This window comes from Anopheles merus, unplaced genomic scaffold (assembly GCF_017562075.2).
Source record: "Anopheles merus strain MAF unplaced genomic scaffold, AmerM5.1 LNR4000552, whole genome shotgun sequence".
Taxonomy (NCBI): Eukaryota; Metazoa; Arthropoda; class Insecta; order Diptera; family Culicidae; genus Anopheles; species Anopheles merus.
This window is the reverse complement of record NW_024428132.1, coordinates 16866-39644: the sequence shown is the minus strand read 5'-3', so window position 1 is coordinate 39644 and position 22779 is coordinate 16866. Positions and strand designations below refer to the sequence as shown.

At 40.8% G+C, this 22779-nt stretch overlaps 1 long non-coding RNA gene across 1 annotated transcript; it reads right to left on the bottom strand.

The window, feature by feature from the left end:
• Nucleotides 1-2821: 2821 nt before the first annotated feature.
• LOC121602654 lies at nt 2822-3267 on the bottom strand. Its single transcript, XR_006006459.1, has 3 exons — nt 3148-3267; nt 2978-3072; nt 2822-2900 (listed from the first exon to the last, which is right to left on the bottom strand). It is a non-coding gene; the product is annotated as an uncharacterized LOC121602654 (long non-coding RNA).
• Nucleotides 3268-22779: the final 19512 nt, after the last annotated feature.

The following is a 22779-nucleotide window of genomic DNA, read 5'->3' as shown; positions in this document are numbered from 1 at the left end:
TAGCAGAAGTAATTCATAAAGACCTACAGCTGGCTCCACTTTCTAGCACGAGTCAGCACACGGTCAACAATGGGAACAATGGGTTTGATTGAACCTTTGGGACAAACCACTAAGGAAATATCCCAACCAACTCCTATTAATGAAAGGGATTAGAGAAACTAGAGAACCACGAAGGCCAAAAGCTCGTGGAATTTCCAGCACGGATAAGAATGTGGGCTAAAGATGGATACAATTTAAACGAAACCTCAGAACAAGCAAATTGCTAATCTCAAATTGCTAACGCTACAACGTACCCGAGGAATAGATAGAACAAATTTACACCAGCCAAGAAATAATAGCCCCGAAATAGAAGACAATAAACAGATAAAAAAAAAAGATCGAAGTTTGAGCAAAAGCAGGTTGGGTGAGTTTTCTACTACACCAACTGCACCTCCTCAAGTCACATTGTCCATCCTTCAAGTGAAATGGGGATACTAACCGCTTCCCTGAACAAAATGGTGATGGCTATGAACACCTCAAAAAATTCACTACTGGTATTACCAATTTTTATGGTGTTCAGAAAGAGTGGCCCAATTTCGATCGATTTTTTGAAACAGCCCAAACGGCTGAATTCACGCGCTTGGAGAACCTGAATAGGCTTCAAAAGCCCTTGAGAGGAGACGCGCTAAAAGCTGTTAGCTTTTTTACAGGAACGATCAAAACAATTTGGAAAACATTTTGGATACACTGAAAATTATATGGAACCCTGACGTCATTTCGACGCTCTTCTTGCAGTTTACAACAGCGAGGAACCTACGCTTAAAACCTAGTACGTTCATTGACTTCAAAATACCTTCAAAAATTTGATTAGAAATACGACATTGCTGAACAGAGAGGAATATTTAAATGACCACGACTCTTACGAGACCTAGTCTCAAAACTTCCCTCAAACCTACGAATAACTGACTAACTAATAGAAAAATCCTACTGTTCAACTTTAACACTAACCGATTTAGCAGAGTGGCTCAACCCCTGAAGAGCTGGCCATACTATTAGAATCAAGAGATCTTGGTTCTAAAAAGTCTGCTAAAATAAGCCCCATCCCAACAGCAAATAGACACAGTTTAAGAACAAATGTCAATTGTAATAAACAGCACAACAACCACTGACTGCAGAACGTTACTTGCAAACTCTGCAGAACAAAGATGGGCTTTTTTAAAGGCAAGGGAATATGCACTCTATCCTCCACGCACAAACAGTTCGTTAAAAATTATCAAGCTAGAAAGTCAATTGTCACTCAAGTAACAAACACTTTTTTACCAGATCGTTCCTGTTACTCTGAAAAATGGCGAAATGAAGTAAATACATTTGTCTTTATAGATCCAGGGTCTCAACAAGTCTTATACTTTTTTTTTATTTTATTATTTTTTTTTTTGTTAACGAAGAGTGAGCATATTCCATCCCCCACTCCACTCACCCAACCCGGCCGGTACGCTGTGGTGCGTATTACTTCATGCGAGTCGTGTGTGCGGTTGCACCCTGGCTCACGACGCATCTTCTGCGGCGATCTGGTCTGCTGATGCTGCTTGTTACGCTGCTTTCCGTGGTGCGACGCGGTCCCTGTGATCCTATCGCCACACTTCGGTGGGCAATGGGGGTCTGCATCGTTGGTCATCACTCCAAGCACGTAGGCAGTTTTCCTGAACAGTCTTATACTTTAAGATGTAAAAAATCTCTTAAAAAAAACCTCTCACTCTTAGCCCAAAAAAACTTCTCAATCTTAGCTGGACAAACGGTGAGGTCAAAATGAAAACGAAGCCAGTCCCTTGCCATTCAAATCAGGGAAAACAAGGGAAAACTTATGATGTAACACGTACGCTCGGTGAAGTATCTCGATCTGCCCACACAATCAATAGAAGCACAACAGTTAGCAGATAACTACAGCCATTTGTGCAATGTGGTAATTGACAGTTATACAACGCAAACCCCCACTATTCTCTTAGGTTTACCTCATGCGTTACATTACCAGAAGAACTTCACCTCGTGAAGCGAACCGAACGCCTGCGCCTACACGTATGGTCCAAAACACAGGAGTCTACAAAATCAGGAAAAAGTCTGCGCCTTTTTGTTCCGACGGCCTCGTGAAGTTTACCGAGCCGAACCGATAGTTGTATTCGATAAACATGTGTGCGTATCAGTAGCAGCATTTGTACTGCTTACCTGCCGTATGCCGCTGTGATACCGAGCGAGACGCATAGACAACGCATCAACAGGACATGGTAGCCGTGAGGAATTTTTCTGTGTCTCTTTTTGCCTTGTTCTTTGCCTTTAGATCCTGATGAGTGAAGCATGCATACTTCGGGTATAAGCTCTGTCCCTCTCATGTCAATGGTGAAGATAGAATCGTATGCCATCGGCTCTGCTTCGGGCGTGGGCAGGCCCATGGACGCCATCCCAGCTAGCAAAGCCGAAGCCTTTGTATGGGAGCCATCGTGCTCATCAAGGCTCACTTAGTCGCGCGCATAAAGCAAATTTGCGCGAAGGCGAAAAACCCGAAAGCGCTTCGTTGGCCTCTCTCGTTTTTCTAGTTTTATTCTCTCTCGCATGTCATCACTCTCTCCCAGTTTTCGGATTGAAATGAGAATTCACTCTCTTTGATTTGGTTGCGGCAGTCTAGCTGCTTCACCTCTTTATTCTCTTCTTTTTGCAGTTCCCACAAGAGGATTCACACATGTGTTCTCACATACTTACATACACACACACGGGGTTGGAAGCCTGGCGCGGCTGTTTCCAATTCTGTCTTTTCTTCTTTCCTCTTCACACCGCGCTGGAGCCCGTGGTGGTGCGCGGTGTTCAGCCTGCTTGGTTCAGGAAAGATGTCATCAGATTTGACGCGCCTCAACCGCGGTGTTGTATGAAGGCTGTTGATGAAAGTACACAATTAATAGACACACTTTGTTAAAAAATTACACTTGATTTAAAGATGTGGCAAACTTACCTTTGTGCTCGAGGATCAATTGAACCTTGAACGCTGTGCACACAGTGTCGCAATTTGAAGAGGTTTGGAGAACAGCCAGCGGTAGCAGCACACATCTGAAACATGTAAAGTGCAATGTTTTAATTAGAAAAATGTCACATAACACTAGACACTTAGAAAAGGACACTTACCGAAACAATTAGATGATAACAATTTGTCCTCCGATAAAGCAGAAAGAACACCGCGGATGGTGCAGTACGGGTAAGTGTTTTACGCAGGAAAAATAGTTCACGCAGCACACAAACACACACTCTCATGTCCACGGTTTAGAGCACACTGAAGTCGCTCTTTGGCTTGGATGGAAAAGAGCAAACACCCAGATGAGTGCGATGGAAGAAAATGACTTGTTTTCAACAGAGATGGGTAGAATCAAACACACGAAGTATGCAGGAGAATTCTCTTCGTGTGGCAAGAGAGAATTGACTAACACCCTGATGAGTGAGAACGCAACAAACGTTGTGGAATGTAGAAACGGGATAGGAATAGTAAGCGAAGGCAGTTTGTGGACATGAGGGGGTTGAAACTGGGAGAAAAAAGCTTCGGTTGCTACTTGGGATCTGTTCGCACGCAACGAGCCAATCGCACACTATACTCGGTTAGGCTGGGTTATGTTCGATGGACGTGATAAAAGGGATAGGGAATGCAACTTGTTTGCCATGATCGAGAAACAGGAAGAAGACGAAAAATCATTAAGACAAATGATGAAAGAATATTTTTCCACCGAGGAAGGTCGAGGTTACCCAAAAATCCCTGGATCCAAAGAAAGACGAGTTAGCGTTAGGCATTATGCAAGAAACGCTACGCTACAGCAACAGACAATACGAGATTGATCTTCTTTGAAAGGACGCTAACGTCGTACTCTTGAATAGTTACGAACAGGCTTTAAGAAGACTAAAAACTCAAGAGAGAAAGATGGAGAAGGATAGCGAACTCAAGGGTGGTATCACGCCAAGATTAGAGAATATTTATAAAAGGGGTATGCTCGTGTAATAACACCATACGAGCGCGAATCCTAAAATAAATTATATTTTACATTTTTCTGTGGTAAATCAGAACAAACTAGGCCCAAAACCGAGGCTAGTGTTCGATGCAGCGGCCAAGAACCAAGGAATATCCTTAAATTCCATTCTCTTGTCAGGGCCTGATGCCACAACGTCCTTGTTTGGTGTAATAACACGATTCAGAGAACATACTATCGGAGTTTCAGGGGACATCAAAGAAATGTTCCATCAAGTCAAGATAAGAAAAGAAGATCAGTGTGCCCTAAGGTTACTGTTTAGAGATACGCCCGCTGACCCTTGACAAGTATTCGTAATGGAGCGCCACCTGCTCTCCTGCTTGCGCCCAAGATGTAAAAAATCAAAACGCATTGAAATACAAAGAACGACACCCAGGAGTAGTGAAGGCCATAATAAATAACCATTACGTGGACGAATATTTAGATAGTTTCCTTTCGGCCGAAATAGCTTTGAAAACGATCCATGAAATCAACCAAATACATGATAGAGCCCATTTTTTATGAGAAATTACTTCTCAAATTTAAGGGAGGTTATAAATTCTCTACCGGAGGAGTGTAGGTCTTCTAAAGACCTACTACAAATCTCAGATAAGGAACATACATTGAAAAGGTTTTGGGTTTGTACTGGGATACCCACAACGATGTTTTTAGATAAAAAATTAAAGACGAATTTAAAGATCATTGGAATAAGAGAGACATTCTCTCGTATATAACAAAATATACGACCCTTTAGGCTTGCTAAGCAATTATCTGATTGAAAGAAAGATAATGTTGCAGTCTCTATGGAAAACAGGCTGAATTGGGATGAAAAAGTTCCCCTAAAAATAAAAACACAATGAGACCAATGGATGAAAAAATTAAGTAATGCCAGTGCTGTTGATATCCCAAGATACTATGCATTAAGGCAACAATGTCTAACAAGGGAGCTACATGTCTTCGTGGACGCTTCAGAACAAGCCTTCGCGGCCGTGGCATACCTACGAACAATATATGCTGACGGTGTTAACGTAGCTATAGTTGCAGCGAAAACAAGAGTTGCTCCCACAAAACCACTTTCAATCCCCAGACTAGAGCTACAAGGAGCAGTGCTAGGCACAAGACTTAGCGAAACAGTAAAGAAGGAGCTAAGGTTACAAGTTTTCAAAGATTTTTTTGGACCGACTTCAAGACGGTCCTTGCTAAACTCAGAACCCCGCAATTATAAGCAATTCGTTGCAGTACGAGTAGGAGAAATTTTAGAAGTAAATTCACCTTCTCAATGGAACTGGGTAGTATCCGGAAAAATCCAGCCGACGAGGCACCAAAAGCTATCATGGACCTTCAAAATGGTTAAAGGGTCCACAATTCATGTGGGAACGAGATATTAACCCATCAGTGTTGACAACCACTGAAGAAATCAGACCCGTACATGCCATAAGACAGGTCGAAAAAATGGATTGAAACATCATAAAAATTGAATGGTGTTTGGATTGGGCTAGCCTAAAAAGATCAGTGGCTGTCATGCTAAAATATTTAAAATGGTTAAAGGCAAAGAAAAAATCATTGCAATTCTCTGTAAAAATTGACAAAACTATCTTAGATAAAGCAGAAAGACTGCTGATTAAAAAGGCATAGTGGGAAAGGTTTGGACAAGAGATCACAAATCTCATCCAAAAAAATCCCGTAAACAATAACAGCGCCATACGCGGGTTAAACCTCGTTCTTGACAAAAATGGTCCTCTGCGATCTAAATGAAGGCTAGAGAACGTAACATTTTTACAATATGATACCAAAAACCCTATAATTCTATCAAAGGGTACATACTAACTCTGATCTAAGTAAGATTCTAAATCTGATTCTAAGTAATTATCACCAAAGATATTACCACAAAAAAACAGAATCAGTACTAGCAGCCGTAAGGCAAAGGTTTTGGGTGGTAGATTTAAGGGCTACCCTAAAACGCGTAGTCAACAATTGCCAATTTTGCAAAAATATGCTTGCCAAGCCAAACCCCCCAACGATGGCTCCGTTGCCAAAATGTAGAACAACCCCGTACGTGAAACCATTCATTCACACTGGCGTCGACTATTTCGGCCCCTAAGGCCCTCCGCAAAGTAATGAAAAAATTAACAATAACAAAGAGAGAAAAAACAAAAAGCTTCATACTGATAGGCTTAGGAATTTCAATAATCAGCTATTTTATATTAATCGGCATAATTATTTTCCTGGCAACGCGAAAACACAAAACCGTAACGATTCTCAAACCGCCACCGATAGATGTCACGAAACCAAAAGACACAAAATGGTAACCCCTAAACAGGAATTACGTGTGCGGGGATGTCGCTGGCGGTTAAAATAATTAGCTTACTAGGTCGTGACAGCCATCCGGTCGATCACCGATCGAAGACGGTTTGACTGCGTTAGCTCGAAAATAAATAAATAAAATAATAATAAACAATGCTGCGAGCACGCGCACGATCGGTGGTCGATCGGCATGTTGTCAACGCAGCATTTAAGCAAGTAAGAACAATTAGCCTGTAACCATTTAGGTATAAATAGGTAAATTTTATGGTAACAAAGCGTCAGTGTTAACCCTACACCCTTTCGATCACAACAGTCACTCAGAGGTTATCTTCCAGTGTGACAGCAATAGTAAACCATGCAAAAACAAATGATCTAATATTTCTGTTTGGAGGTTTTAATTTTTCGGCAGTTATATGGTCACCATCACAACAAACATTTGGTCACTCATCATCGTTCGCGCACTATGTGGCAAATTCATCATCCATGGTCAGATCCCGGTTTTTGGATTAAATTACGGCTAGCGATCTTTATCAAATAAGCGGTATCAAAAACACGCATAACCGGCAGCTTGATTTAGTATTCGCAAATTTGATTGCCGCAACTTACTGCATCGATTGGCACCCTTGCCCAACACCACTAATCTCTCCTGACCTGTACCATCCAGCCATCGATTTAACGGTTCGAATTCCAAACACAACTAATCCTACACTCAGACAAGTAGACCTAGGATCATTTTTATAAAATCAATTTTACTCGGTTTGATGAACTCATAGACAATTTTAATAGGCAGTTCAAAATTAGCCAGTTTAATTCTGATGATGAAGCTTTATCGATATTTATACGCTTTTTTATCCTTGTTTGACGCGTGTGTGCCAATTATCACACCAAAAAGCGGTCCTTCTTGGTCTGACTGCCACCTAAAAAAACTTAAAAGAGCTAAGACAGCAGCATTAAAAAAATATACGAAGAACCGATCCCTTGTTAACAAATGCATATCAAATGAAACAACTCGCTTGTGCCGTAGTTACAATTTAATACGCTACGGTGGATACTTATCTCGGTTGGAGAAGAATTTTATCAAAAGGCTCAAAGCGCTCTGGAGTTTTCGTAAGAAACACAATAATACGAATGTGACACCTAAATCGTTTTACCACAATGACCGAGCTAGTTCAATTGCCTCAGATATTTGTGACATATTTGCGTGTAGATTTGAGGAGGCATACACAATCTCAACTACTGATGAAAATATTATCACCAATGCTTTAATTAATACTCTTAATGATGTCATCGACCTTAATTTAACTAATATATCGCAATAAGTTAATTAAATGTGCTCAAAGCAGTCAAGCCCAAAGCTAGTCCTGGCCCAGATAGTACTCCTGCCATCATTGTCAGCCGATGCTGTGAGTCCATTGCGCCGATCTTGACCAAATTTTTTAATTTTACACTGCAACTTAGGGAATTTCCCTCTGTTTGGAAGAGTTCGTGGATTATCCCCATAGTTAAAAAAGGTGACAAAGAACAACAAGCGAACTATAAAAGTATAACATCACTCAGTGATGGATCCAAAATTTTTGGGAAAGTGATCCAAACAAGTCGGTCTTGTAGTACAGTCGTCAACTTGTACGACTTAACTACATGCCCGTCATGGGTTCAAGCCCCAAATGGACCGTGCCGACATACGTAGGACTGACTATCCTGCTATGGGGGGATCAATAAGTCACTGAAAGCCAAACCCAAAAGTAATGTGGTACAGGCAGGCCTTGACCGGCAACGGTTGTTGAGCCAAAATAAGACGATCCAAACAAGCTTCACGTCTTCATATCACTATATTAGCCCTGAACAAAACGGTTTCGTTCCAAAGCGATATACGATCACTAACCTTGTTGACTTTTCATCACAATAGCCGGCATCGCGAATAAATGAACACATTTTCATAGTCGTTTAAAGTTCATTTTGGTTTAGCCGAGTTCGTTTGTTGTTCATTCCCGTTAAAATAAACGATCATCAAAACAGTTAACGACTGCTCGATATCGCATAAAGGCGAACACGGGGAAAAAATCGAGCAGTATAATTAAACGATTGTTAATTTGTATCGAATGCGGTTTTCAACGGTTATATTGACATATTCAACTAGCTATTGAATCGTTCGAGCATATAATTGACAAATTCAGAAAGTTATTGAATTGTACGGAAGATGGCGTTGACAAGTTCGACACATCTGTTGAATAGTTCGGTTGCAGCGTTTTGGCGGCAGCACCAATATGTGTAGTATTTGCACTGGGTCAGTCTTGTCAAACTTTTAAACATACGAAGCGTCAAGCTAGCTGCGGATGTTTTGTGGCTCGTGTATTTTACTATACCAAACATTTATGCAAACTATTAGTTGGCTCTCGGACAATTAAACTGGTTGTTTGGTACGGAACCCTGCGTTGTGTTTTGTATTTTTGAGATGTTCTTAATAAAGAATCGGTGGCTCTGAAAAGAACCGATTGTGTGCTTTTGTGTTACCAAGCTTGGTGGTTTTGCTTGGAGTTCTGTGCCACTGGTGTGTGCCAAGGAGTTGGTTTTGAGATTAGCGAAGCGTGCTGCTTGCTAGAGGATTTGAATGACAAGAGTAGGATTTTTTTTTTTAATGGTGTGCGTGATGACGACCCGGCAGGCAATTGACGTTTCATACTAGGGCGAGGGGTGTTGAAACGCATGGAAGAGCAGGAAGAAACACGGACGAGCGCTGATGAACTGCAACTGTGTGCGTGCAACAGCACCAAACGGCATGTGGCGACGTACCGTGTGTGGATGTGTGTGTGTGTAATTTTAGGCAGTGAAGATGGATCGAGGTTATGTTTACAAAGTGAAAGAGTTTGATACAGAAGCGTCGTTGTAATAAACATGTATTTTAGTTGCATATTTTCAGTGTTAAAGTTTGTAATGTGAACTTAAAAGTGCTATACCAATGGTGCTATTCACTTGTGTGCTGTTGGCGAATATTCAAGCGTTGAAAAATTGAAGCTTCCTATGTTAGTTTGTTGTGTTTAGTGTGAAGCAAAAATGTGTGCTAAAGTGTTTTAAATTAGAAATATTTAAACGTATCCGTGTAATGTTCGGTTGTACCCATCTAATTTTCAATATTTTTAGGTGTCCTTATCGTTTACCAGGAGAAAAAGATTGGAGGTTAGATACGTGCAGCTATTTCGCCTCCGCAGGAAGGTATGTTAATTAAAGTTGTTGTATTGTTAATTTTTCATTACGCTGAAATTAAATAACTAATCGGGAAAAATTTGCCGTTTAACATTAAGAATAATCGATGTTATCAGTGTTCTTCAGTTGTGTTCCAAGCTGTCCGAAGGCACACAAATCCGATTCACCTCGTATGCTTCCAGCGGATGTCATGCGAAGGATATTGGAAAGCCATAAAAGAAGTGGGCATGATGGTAAGGAAACTTTGATTCTTTTTACTTTTAGATTTCTCATCCTTATTTTTGTTAACAACAACCTTGGATCGTCGGCGCGGGTCTTATGGGAACTGCACGGTCAGAGCAACAACCGGATGATCATTTCGTTCCAGGTGGAAATTATCTCAATTGAAGAGAGTTACCGCACACTGTGAACATCGTTGTAAACAATCGATGGTAACATTTATGTATAGTTTAGAATGCATGTGTTTATCGAATTATTCATTAATTCGTTTATTTATTAATTTGAGCATTAGCGGAAATGTTCCGTTGTTCCAACGGAACAGCTTATCTCGGCCTTTCTCGGGTTTAGTTGCTGTTGCTTGACCGCGACGATTGACACCAGAGTTTGGTATGGTCGTATTGTCGTCGAGTAATCGTGTTATTGCTGTTAACGCACTTTGTTTATATCTATTAAGATGCAACAGCATTATTTATTTTCCGGAATATCGTTAGCGTTGTTCCTCCTAATAAGACGAAAGACGTTTGAAATTAGCATCTGTGTCCATCGTCAAACGGTTGACAGTGGGCACTAAAGTACAATAAATGATAGGAGCAAAAACGCGATGGCTGTTACTGATGTGCAAAATGAAACCAACAGCCATTTTACATTTAGCATTGCACTTATCTTAAACAAGCATTACATCTTGTTCCCTATATAAACACGGATTAGTGTCGTTCTTAGTTCAGTTCCATTAAAACAGTCGACCGATTGATTGATCCAAAGCTTGAAACGTTTGTGTGGCTTGTGCTGTGTTTGTGAAATTGGTGTAGTGAAATTTAGGTGTGAAAATGATGAAAAGAAAGCGTGAAACAGGCTCCTCTTATAAAATTGCTCAAGCCGATAACAAAAAGCTTGAGGCCGAGTTATTTGGCGAAAGTAGTTCTTCCGGAATGAGCAGCAACCCATCAGCAATTAATGAAGAGGACATTTGTGTGCATGATCTTCTCGTATGTGGTCCTCAAGATATTGATCAAGAAGAACACAACTATGATTGGATAAATATCAAAGAGTTTGACAACAATGAAGACTGCGAAATTATCAACGATGACGACGATGTATCCGAGATAACGTTGGAAAATGCACCGGATTCCCCAAAGGAAGATGAGCCACTTGAGGAAGTTATTAGAAACTGGGCTCTAAAAACATATCAGACGCACCAAGCACTCAACAGTTTATTGGCTATTTTGCATGCACGAACCGATTTTAACCTACCAAAAGATGCGCGTACGCTACTTAGAACAAAGCAGTGTGGAAAGGAAATAGTACCGATAGCTGGAGGAGAGTTTTGGTATCCGGGAGTACGATCGGTTCTCCACAACTATTTCCGGTGAGTAAACAATAATATTGTTTTATTCAGGAGCAGATCGGAAAGGCCGTATTGTTTAACAAGGTTGTTAAAAATGACAAAATTTAATGCATTTTTTTTTTCTATTTGCAGTGATGTACAACCAACAGTAAATGAGCTTTCTTTAAATTTCTTTATTGATGGACTACCGTTGCACAAGAGCACCCGTAAACAGTTTTGGCCAATACTGATGAGCATTCACGAAATGCCAGAAGTTCCTGTGTTGATGGTTGGCATTTTTATGGGCAATCCAAACCGAAGAGTTTAGATGAATACCTTCGTCCACTCGTGGAGGAGCTCAATGAGTTGATAGAAAATGGTATAAAAATAGCCAAAAAGACCATCAAAATCATTATTAGAGCATTTATCGCAGACGCACCTGCACGAGCGTTCATAAAAGGTGTTGCCTATTTCAATCATAAACTGGGATGCCAGAGATGTACCGTCGAAGGGCAATTTAATAAAAAAGCTCGAGTGATGTATTTTTCGAAGATAGATGCACCACGAAGAACGGATGAAGAGTTTCGTGGAGAAAAGTATGGTGACCACCACCGAGAAAGAACACCTCTACTGGATCTAAAGACAATAGATATCATTCGAAATATCATTATCGCGGATGTATTGCATTTGATAGACTTTGGAATATCACGAACATTAATCGTCGGATGGAAATCAGGAAAGCTAATAGGGCGCAGTTGGTCATCGGAAACGCTGAATTACATAAATTCGCTACTTCAAAAGGTGGAAATTCCACCTGAATATCATCGCAAATTCCGTCGAATTGAAGACACTGGTTTATGGAAAGCCATTGAATATCACATGTTTTTACATTACGCCAGTTTTATAGTGCTGAAAAATGTATTAACTGAAATGGAATACAAACATTATATGTTGTATTTTTGTGCAATAAGAGCATTTTTTTCGGAATTCACAAACATTTTTGGCCAGAAGCGGACCGGCTTCTCAAACAGTTTGTTGTAGAGTATGGTGTCATTTACGGTGAACACCGTTTGACTAGCAATGTACATAATTTGGTACATGTTTTCGAAGATGTGGACAAATTTGGAGTTCTTAAAAATATATCATCTTATCGGTTTGAAGGTACATTATTTCATGTTAAAAATTCACTTCGAAACGGTCATCAGGTTTTGGTTCAGGCTGCAAATAGAATATCGGAACAATCTTCGAAATCTCGAACGGCAAGAAATAACGCATACCCTTATTTGGAACACGTAAAAAAAGGAGTAGTACTGCATGTAAATTATAATACCACATTTTATCCAACTTCTCAGGCAAGTTGGTTTCTAACAAAGGATAATTACATTGTTCAATATTGTAGGGCAACAAAAGTAGGATCTGTTATTAACATTTACGGGAAGGCCTTTGATAAAATAATTAGTCCAGATAAATACTGTTCTTCGCCATTGATGGAAGACATTTATGAAGCTGAAGTGAATGATCTTTCTACACAAGAGATGGTATTTTTGATAGAAGATATAAAGTGTAAATTAGTTGCAATTAAAACTGATGATAGTAATTATGTATTTGTACCTTTTATAGACACATTAATTAAGTGAAAATAAATAAAAATTTGACTTAACCTAAAATGATGTTTACCTTTACCTTTTATAAGTTTGGCCGTTATATTGTTTATAAGAATAGTTTGGCAATTTAAATGTAAATGTATGTTAATGTAATGTATGTATTTTTGTATATTTGGTTTGAGTTCTTGGTTAATTATGAATTGGTAAAGTGTTACAATCTTTCATTTCATTTTCAAGATATTACGTTGGTGTTTCACCATTTCAGGATTTTGAAATTATTTTTCTATCAGACGCAAGAACTGCTTCGCAGTTTCTTATAGAATAGTTAAAAGCTGTAACATAGTATCAATAGTACATTATAATAAATAAAAATGGAAAAGCAATGTTTTTATCAATAAATAATATGGAACATATAAACGGGGATGCGGTAACGGCAACAATGAATAGGTAGAGCAATTTAACTAAATAAATATATTTTTATTTCTTCCTTCTATGGCAGCTTGTTTTAACATTTCCCTGCATGTTTACTCTTGCCGGTGCATGCGTCAGTTTTCTTTTTAAATATTCTTTAACATATTCTAAATCTACTTCTATTCCTACGTGGTTTGTGGCGATAGACTTAAATAAGCGCACTGTATTTGGGTATTTACTAAAAGCTATTTTTTTTCCTGACGATCCTTCCCAGCTACACCGTGCAAGAAAATTCCTATCAAACAACACGTCTAAAGCCTCATGCATCCTGTTGTTGGCATCCTGGCTGCTGATATCTGCATCTATCCTTTGATTATAACTGCAAAATGCAAAATCATCTTCAGCTATTTTTGCTTCAAAAGCATCAAACTGTTGTTCATTTCCGATTTTTTCCATGGCTAAACTCTGCGCATTTCTTCTTATGCCCTTCATAGGATTCAGTATTGTGGACTGCTCATTTAAAATCACCAATATCTGAGCGCTGCGTGCATCTATTTTCATTAAAAGCATCCGACAACGAGGGCAGCAGCTTCCAGAATGCTCTGTTGAAGTAATTGAAAGGCCTGCTTGCTTTGCTCCTGCTGCAGTCTGGTGTTCATCATCGGTGATCATCATTATTGGCGACGAAGGCAGCACAGGTTCGTACACCGAAAACGTAGCAGAACTCGTTGACGGTTTCTGATCACTTTTCCTGGTTATATTTTCAGGCAAATTTATCACAACAGGACCAGTTGCTCGTTCAGTCTTTATGTTCGATGTACCGGCGCTTGTCGATGGCTCTTGGTTTCCACCATCAACAATCTTGCCTGGCCGTCGGATCTGGCTTGGAACACCGGTAAAAGATTGCTCGGATATAGCAGTACTCGTTGATTGTTTGTGAACATTAACGCTGATCATTTTGGCTGGTGTACGGCTCACAACACAAACAGATCCTCCAGCAGCCGCTATCACCGATGCAGAAGCACTGCTGGGTAATTGTTGTCTTACAACAGTGGTCTTCATACCACGCTGGTTCTTCGGAGCATGAACTTCGGCAAACGATCCAATCGATGGTACTGCAGATCCCGTCAATGCCTGTTGTCTACCGATCTTCATGCCTGATTGCTGTGGTAGAGCATCAGCAACCGGTACCAATGATGGCGCAGCAGTACTAGTTGACGGTTGCTGCCCATGTTGCTGGCCTAACGGACGGAATGGTGCTGGAACACCAGGTAATGTTGACCGATGATGATTACCATCACCGGCACTCGAGACCAGCGCTGACACTGCATCCGTTTCCTTCACCTGTTCAACAACACGCGCGATCCGTGCGCGCTGACCGGCAACTGAAACCACCGATGGCACTGCACTAGTTGTCGGAAGTTGTCCAACAACACGGACCGGCAAGCCGGGAGGATGTATGGCACGAGGAATGGAAACCGGAACCACCGAAGGCACTGAACTTGTTGTCGGGAGTTGTCCAACAACACGGACCGGCAAGCCGGGAGGATGGATGGCACGAGGAATGGCAACCGGAACCACCGAAGGCACTGAACTTGTTGTCGGGAGTTGTCCAACAACACGGACCGGCAAGCCGGGAGGATGGATGGCACGAGGAATGGCAACCGGAACCACCGAAGGCACTGAACTTGTTGTCGGGAGTTGTCCAACAACACGGACTGGCAAGCCGGGAGGATGGATGGCACGAGGAATGGCAACCGGAACCACCGAAGGCACTGAACTTGTTGTCGGGAGTTGTCCAACAACACGGACCGGCAAGCCGGGAACACGGATGGCACGAGGAACGGCAACCGGAACCACCGATGGCACTGCACTTGTCGTCGGAAGATGTCCAACAACACGGACTGGTACATCTGACTGACGAAACGACTGTACACGAAGTGGTACTTGAGACTCTTCCACAACTTCTTCCTCCAAACGATGACACGTTAGTTTATCTTGCGTCGACATGGTGTAACTTTTGCAAAATGTACGGAATTGCACTAATATTTTCAAATTCACACAAAAGACACTGAACATAAATTTTTGCTGGAACTGATGATTTTTTTTAAACACTTTTTCACGAGGCACTGACACGATGTTTTAACTTTGGAGTCTGAAGTTGAAATAAAATCGTGTAGCAAAGTGTTAGCCTTTTTATACTGCATTTCGAGCAGACTTATGAATGAGTGGGAGGAGTTAAAGGACTTGTGGAAGAAGGAATAGGATATGGTGTGATGTCGAATATTGTGCCTGTTGCTTGTGCTACCGAATGTCGCCAAGCTCACGTACCCGCGTTTTATGTACCTTTTCTTGGTGTTTCCGGGTTACTTGACACCAACATGCATATCGGCTGGAACTTGGACCCATGCTAAATTGAAGCAAAGTTTAAGTAAGTCTGACAGTATCTAAAGTAATATAAAGACAGTATGATAAACTGGTTAGTAATGTTTATTTTTTCATTTCAGCTAATATGCCGTGCGAAAAAGCAAAATAAACATTTAATTTTAATGTTTATTAAGCTAAATCGACATTTTTTTATCTTAAATGTTTTTCATGTGTTTTTTTTCTCATCGCGTTTAGGCGTCGCGTATCAGATTGCAACTGCTAATAATTTCGTCGTCTGAAGCGGACGGTTATGGACGTACCAAATCTTCCTTCGCCGGGCTGTACATGTGCCCAAGTGATGATGAATGCGTTCACGCATCTACGAGCCGGTAATTGGCGGTATCCAGATCATCGTCCTACTGTTAGCTTACCAAAGCTACCGAAATTTGCAACAGTGTAAAATGTAAGAGAAAGACAATTTGACGATTGAAGTAATATAATTAAAATTAATGGTTAACATAGATTGCGCTCCACTAACAATACTTTTCTCTTATATTGTCTATTTCAGCTGTGCTGTGAGAATTACAGCTGGCTCTCACGACCGTCCGGAAGTCGCAGTGATTTGGTAACATCAAAATCATCACCACCGTACGAAGCGCAGCATATTGAAGCAAGCCCAATCGGACAGCACCCACCTGCAGCAAACGTACGCCGAACGAATGGACGTGGTAGACGCGTTATGATTGCAAGGCTATACTTGCGCTCTGAAAATGCTAGCACAGATGTTTCGGCAACAGAGGCGACGTTCCGAGAGTGTAAAAACTTGCCGGGCCCACAGGTACGCAACAACCGCGCCCAAATGCTAGGTAGGAAGCGTGCAAATGAAAAAAATATGTAAAAATGTCCCCTTATTCCTCTGTACATACAACAAACGATCACGAACGATCAGCATGAAATGCACTTGACTGAAATTATTCTTCTTAATTTAGTTTCAGATAAGCCGTTCTCATCAATGACATACCATGTACCATGTACACTTCAACACGAAGGACAATCACATATGGGTAACGGAATGCTGCCAAAACGATAAAGCCCTCGATGACGACGCAACTCCTGCACGTTCGTCGTCATACTAGCATTTCAACTGGAGGCATGTTTGTTTAGGCGGCAACAACAAATTGTTTGAACATGTTCAATGAAAAAACATGTTGTTTTGGCTCCTCATAATTAATGGTAATGTATTGCATTCTCAACGCATAATTTACATGAAACGCAAATAACTTTATTTACTTATTTTATGTTTTTTTTTGTTTTAATTTAATTACAGGTGAGTGCTGGAAATCTCCGTGACAACCGTTTTCGTGCGCTGATTTAGGTTTGTATGAAGAAAAGTGTATTTTTAGAATATTTAATTTTCAATAAAGTAACGGTCAATTTGAAAATAGGCTGTGTTGATATACAACCCGAATGAAAGAAATACACGGATAAACGAATGTAAACAATACACGAAAGAACGGGAGGTCCGTTTCATACGAACCCCCCACGCCCAATCATGTCTTCCGTTGGGCGTCTGAGCCATTCACGGTTGGGCGCCCGTTTCTCCTCCTCCGGCGCCGTCAGTTTAGCTGTCAATTGCCTGCCGGGGAAACGATCGATGACCCGTCGAACAATTTGTAGCGATCCGCAAAAGTAGTGATGGTCTACAATCGGGAAAATGGTAGTGATGTGCTACAATCGGGAACGAACATACCGGCCACCTTTTGGGAACAATTCTCAAAACTTATTCCTCGTTGTGGCACTCTAAGGCACATATCTTGGAGACTGGTCTTTTCATGATTCCAGAAGCGGTCCGAAGGGTAGCTACTCGTGCCACAGCATCAGGTCCTAAATGCAATGATACAATGCGTGCCAAATGCCATTGAAGAATGGAAGTAGTTGATCGTCTTTCATGATTACCATGTCGCCTATGGAAAGTTTATGTTGTTTACGGCTGATGTTACGTTGATTATGCAATGATGTTAAATACTCCTTGGTCCATCTAAGCCAAAAGTTTTGTGATAACTTCTGTATGAATTGATAGTGGGATAGTTGGTTAGTTGCTATATGCTGTAAATCGGCTTCAGGCAATGCCTGGGGATCTCTGAGTGATAAAAAATGTGATGGTGTTAAAGGTAATAAATCATTTGGATCTGTTGAGAGTGGTAATAGTGGTCTTGAATTCATACATCCTTCAATTTTTGTTAATAGAGTACACATGGATTCGTATGAAAGTTGAGCTGTGCCAAGCTGCCGAACTAGATGAGTTTTTGCTACCTTAACTGCGGCTTCCCAAAGTCCACCGAAATTAGGAGCGCGTGGTGGTATTAGATGCCACTGAATGTTTTCGTTAGGCAAATGATTAGTTATTTTATTAGTATCTTTATGAAGGAATTGATAAATTTCATGCAATGCATTCTTTGCACCAATAAAATTGGTATCATTATCTGAGTATATGTTTTTCGGTTTTCCTCGTCGTGATACGAATCTATCCAAGGCCATCAGAAAGGTGGTGGTACTCAAGTCCCCTGCTAGTTCTAAATGTACAGCATTGGTGCTCATACAAACAAATACGCATACATATGCTTTTGGAGATGCAGCCTTGCGATGAGATAGACGCAAATAAAGTGGACCACAATAATCCACACCAACGCAGGAGAAAACTTCATTTATTGTTACACGTGATATTGGTAATTGACCAATAGGTTGAATTATTGGAATGGGATTAGCTCTTACACAATTAAAACAAGTACGAATTACACTTCTAACGGCTCTCATGCCGTTCAATGGCCATATTTCTTCACGAATAGATGATAATGTCATGCTCACCCCGCCGTGCATCGTTTTCAGATGATGATCCATGGTTAGAAGGCGAGTGAAAGGATGGAAAGCTGGCATGAGGATTGGATGCTTAGCATCATGGCTCAGATCAGAATGGCGCAACCGGCCACCAACGCGTATTAATCCATCGTTGCCAATAAATGGATTAAGAAGTCGAATAGAAGATACCTTAGCTAACCCTTCATTTCTTTTTAAGGCTTGTAGTTCAACAGAGAATTCAGTAGCTTGTACCATTTTGCATAGAGCTCGTTTAGCATATTGTATCTCCTTACCAGTAGAAAATTTAGCGATATTCTTTTATTTGATTTGCGAGTGTTGTTTATGAATCGCAAACAGAAACCAAAAATACGAAGTAATGGTTGTAGTGTAGAAAAACGTTGAAATATTGGATTTATTTCAGTCACTTGAGTTGTTAGGACACATACCTTTCGTTCGTCCTCTACTTCTCTAGAAGTAGTACTTCTGGCAAGGAATTACTTCTTTTCCTTGCCAGAAACATGTTGCCATTGGAAGCCATGAGTTAGTTCTGATATTTCAGCTACTCGATTAGCTACGAAAGTTTTCCATGTTCTAGGAGTAGTTTTCAGCCAACCAAGAGTAACAGTAGAGTCTGACCAGCCGATACATCTTTTCGATGTCAGCTATGAGTGCTATTTCATATTTTCGAAATCTGATGATTAACACTCTGGGCGCTGAGTGGCTCGCTTTGGAATCACAACTTTGTTAACACTCCTTCTCTGTGATTGGTCTCTCAGCAACTCTCAGCAGAGCGTATTGCAGCGGAAGGAAAGAGAAAGCGCATATTGCAGAAGCGGCATCGTACGTGAGGATCAAAAAGAGAGTGAACGATCGCAAGCCAATGAAACGCTCTCATCGCTCTCTTATCTTGTACTGTTTTCTCCGCCGAAAACTAATGCAAAATGCCAGCGCCCAGAGTTTAAATGTTTATAATTCCTCCTGTACCTCCTTGGTGGTAGAGCTAGAATCCTTCAGCACAGGATGGTGGGGAAGATAAAATGCTCCTGAACAATCTTCCTTGTGATATTGAGCCTTGAGATGTGCATCGTTTTCTAATCTTTTTTCAAGTAGTTGAAATCTGCGCATAGCTGTGTTTTTAGAATCACCAAGCATTTGAGTGATATCAGGATGTTTTGGCATTTCAACTATATGTCAACCATTGTGGTCGCGGGAGACTGTTTCTTGGAAATGGTTTTCGCATTCTTTTTCGTTGAGACTATAACTTGAATTGTGAAGTTCATCTATCTTCCAAAATCGTTCTATTTGTTTTTCAATGATGGGATGCATGTTTACTACGTGACATGTAACTTTGTTTTGATTTTTCGATGGAATATTGCCGGTCATAATCCATCCAAACACAATTTCAACAAGTTGGTTGTTGTTTGGTAAATTTTGTCTTCCTGGACCTAGCAATGAATAAAAATGTTCTGCCCCAATGATCATGTCAATGCGCGCTGGTGTGCTGAAGTGAGGATCAGCAAGTTGATATGAAGCAGGAATATTCCAAAAATGAGCTGGTGTAATTGGTGTGTCACTAGCAACCTTTTTCATAATTAGAAAATTTATTGTTGTTATGAAATTATTTATTCGCGATTTTACTTCCGCTTGTATTTGATACCTAGCACTTTTTTTGTGCCATCAACTCCGACAATGGAGACATTAACATTTTTTTCGAGTTAAATGTAACTGCTGACACAATATTTCACTAATTGCGTTTGGCTGTGAACCATTGTCCAATAAGGCTCGTGCAAAATGTTTTTGGCCATATTTGTCGACTACTTGTAGTAGTACAGTTGCGAGAAGCACGTTTTGAAGACTGTGCACAGAACTGATTGTATGCAAAGTTGCCATGATATTTGATTCAGATGTGGTGCTTTCTGATTCAGGGTTATTATTTGTTTGCGTTTCATAGTGTAAATAGAATGATGCTTCCTTTTACAAATTCGACAAAAGTACTTAGAAGGGCATTGTTGAAAGAAATGTCCACTTCTCAAGCAATTGATACAGAGTTTGTTTCGTGATACAAACGCTTGGCATGGCCTTACATGGCATAGCGATAAAGGATTGAAACTGATGCAACGTGTGACCATCTTTTTTGCATGCAGGACAAGTGTGCGCGTTGTCCTGTTTCACACTAATTGTGTTAGTGCTCATTTTCATGGAAAATTTATGGTTAGGTATACCCATTTTCAAATGAGATGTGGTTGGGCGGTTGCCTGTCTGCAACGCTAATGCTTCAATTGTTTGAGCTCTTTTCAACAAGAAGTTTGTCATATTTGGATGAGTTGGCTGGATGTCTTGGGAATTGTGTTCTTCTCATGCTTGTAATGTTGCTTTATCCAATTTGGAAGCAAGAAGTTCCACAAAAATTGTGCTGTTGTCAGGAATGCTCTCCTCTAATTGTTTTAAGATATCGATGTGTAACTGAAATTGGTTAGCCGATCGTCGCAAGTCTGGGGCGTGACTATTGGTTAGCTTTGGAAGCTCGAACAATGCACGTGTGTGCATTTTACAAAGATGTACTTTATTGGAATATCGATTCAAAAGAGCTTTCCAAGCCACCTGATAGTTTTCTGCTTTTATAGGAATTGGTTGTATTATTCCGGCAGCTTCCCCTTTGAGGGACGCACGCAAGTAATGTAATTTTTGGGTGTTGAAAATTTCTTCAGAATTATGAACAAGTGAAACAAATGTGTCATAAAAGGATAGCCACTCTGTGAGCTCACCACAAAATTCAGGCAATGAAATGATATGTAGTTTAACACTTACGTTTGCTGGGCGGGTAACCTCTTCTTTTACCTGATCTGCTGTTTCCGGAATGTACCTTGTTAACGCGGCCTTTGTTTCGAAGTAAAGCTCCTCTGCTTGTGACAGTAATGCTTCGTTTTCGCTGGCAGCATTCTCGGAATCGTCCCATTCCTCGCAGTCTTCCTGCACCATTTGGAAACATTCCCAAATTTTCGACAACCGATCAAGTCGGTCGGGTATTTGCTGTTGTTGTTGTGGAGTATAGTCATTTGCAAACTGCGCAAGTCGTTGCATAGACACAATGAGGCTTTGCCGTTTGGCTTGCCTCGACTTAAGCTTGTCTGCTTTCGTCATTTTTAATATTCACTGAGCAAACACGGTTGCCTGAGAAAAAAAATCACTTTACTTTGTTAGTACAAACGCGCACTGCAAGGTTAGTGAGAATTGTTGAACAACACACAGGCCTTGATGCGAAGTTTCGTGGAATTGTATGCGATGCAAATGGCATGCAATAAACAATGCGCCTTGAACACCCAGGTTGTGAGGCACCTTTTGTACTCGGAAGAGGTACACAATTTTTTTCGAAACGCATACACAATTATTGAATGTCTTGTGAAGAATATGCACGTACACGATTATTCGCGAGCACACACACACACACTGTGTGTCGCTTGTGAAGCGCTACGTTCCGCGAATGAGTTTGAGAATGACGCGCACAGAATACCCTTTGTGGTACGCGTTTTGTACACTGAGTGGTACACAATAATTCGCGAGCGCACACATACACACTATGTGTCGCTTTGAGAAGTGCTACGCGCCGCGAATGAGTTTGAGAATGACGCGCACAGAACACACACTTTGTGGTACGCGTTTTGTACCCTGGGTGGTACGTGAGTATTCGCAAGCGCATACATACACACTGTGTTTCGCTTTGAGAAGCGCTACGCGCCGCGAAGGAACTTTAACGATCGCGAATGAAACGAACCGGTGTACAACTTTACACTTGGAACACACACGGTGGCTACAGAACGCACACCATTTTTTAGGATATCTAATCCTGGTTTGTCGGCACCAAATTGTTTGGTACGGAACCCTACGTTGTGCTTTATATTTTTTAGATGTTCTTAATGATAAATCGGTGGCTCTGAAAAGAGCCGATTGTATGCTTTTTGTGTTACCAAGCTGGGTGGTTTTGCTTGGAGTTCTGTGCCACTGGTGTGTGCTAAGGAGTTGGTTTTGAGATGAGCGAAGCGTGCTGCTTGCTAGAGGATTTGAATGACAAGAGTAGGATTTGGCTTTGCTGTTTTATTTATAATGCATGTTTTTTAATGGTGTGCGTGATGACAAAACGATCGATGACCCATCGAACAATTTGTAGCGATCCGCGAAAGTAGTGATGGTCTACAATCGGGAAAATGGTAGTGATGTGCTACAATCGGGAACGAACACAGGTATTTACAATTAAACACGTCTTTCCTTCGATCTACGTTTTGCTTTCACCTTTCTTCATACATGCTAAAATGTATTACGTTCTCCTCTAGCCCACACCAATACCAGCGTAGTTGCAGCAGTTGTCTAGTGGATCGGTAGCAGCTACATATTACATATTTGTGCTAACGAGCAATTCCTTCGTAGGGAAGGTCATTTTGTTTAACGCCGCCACAAATTCTAAACTATTTTTATTATTGTTCCA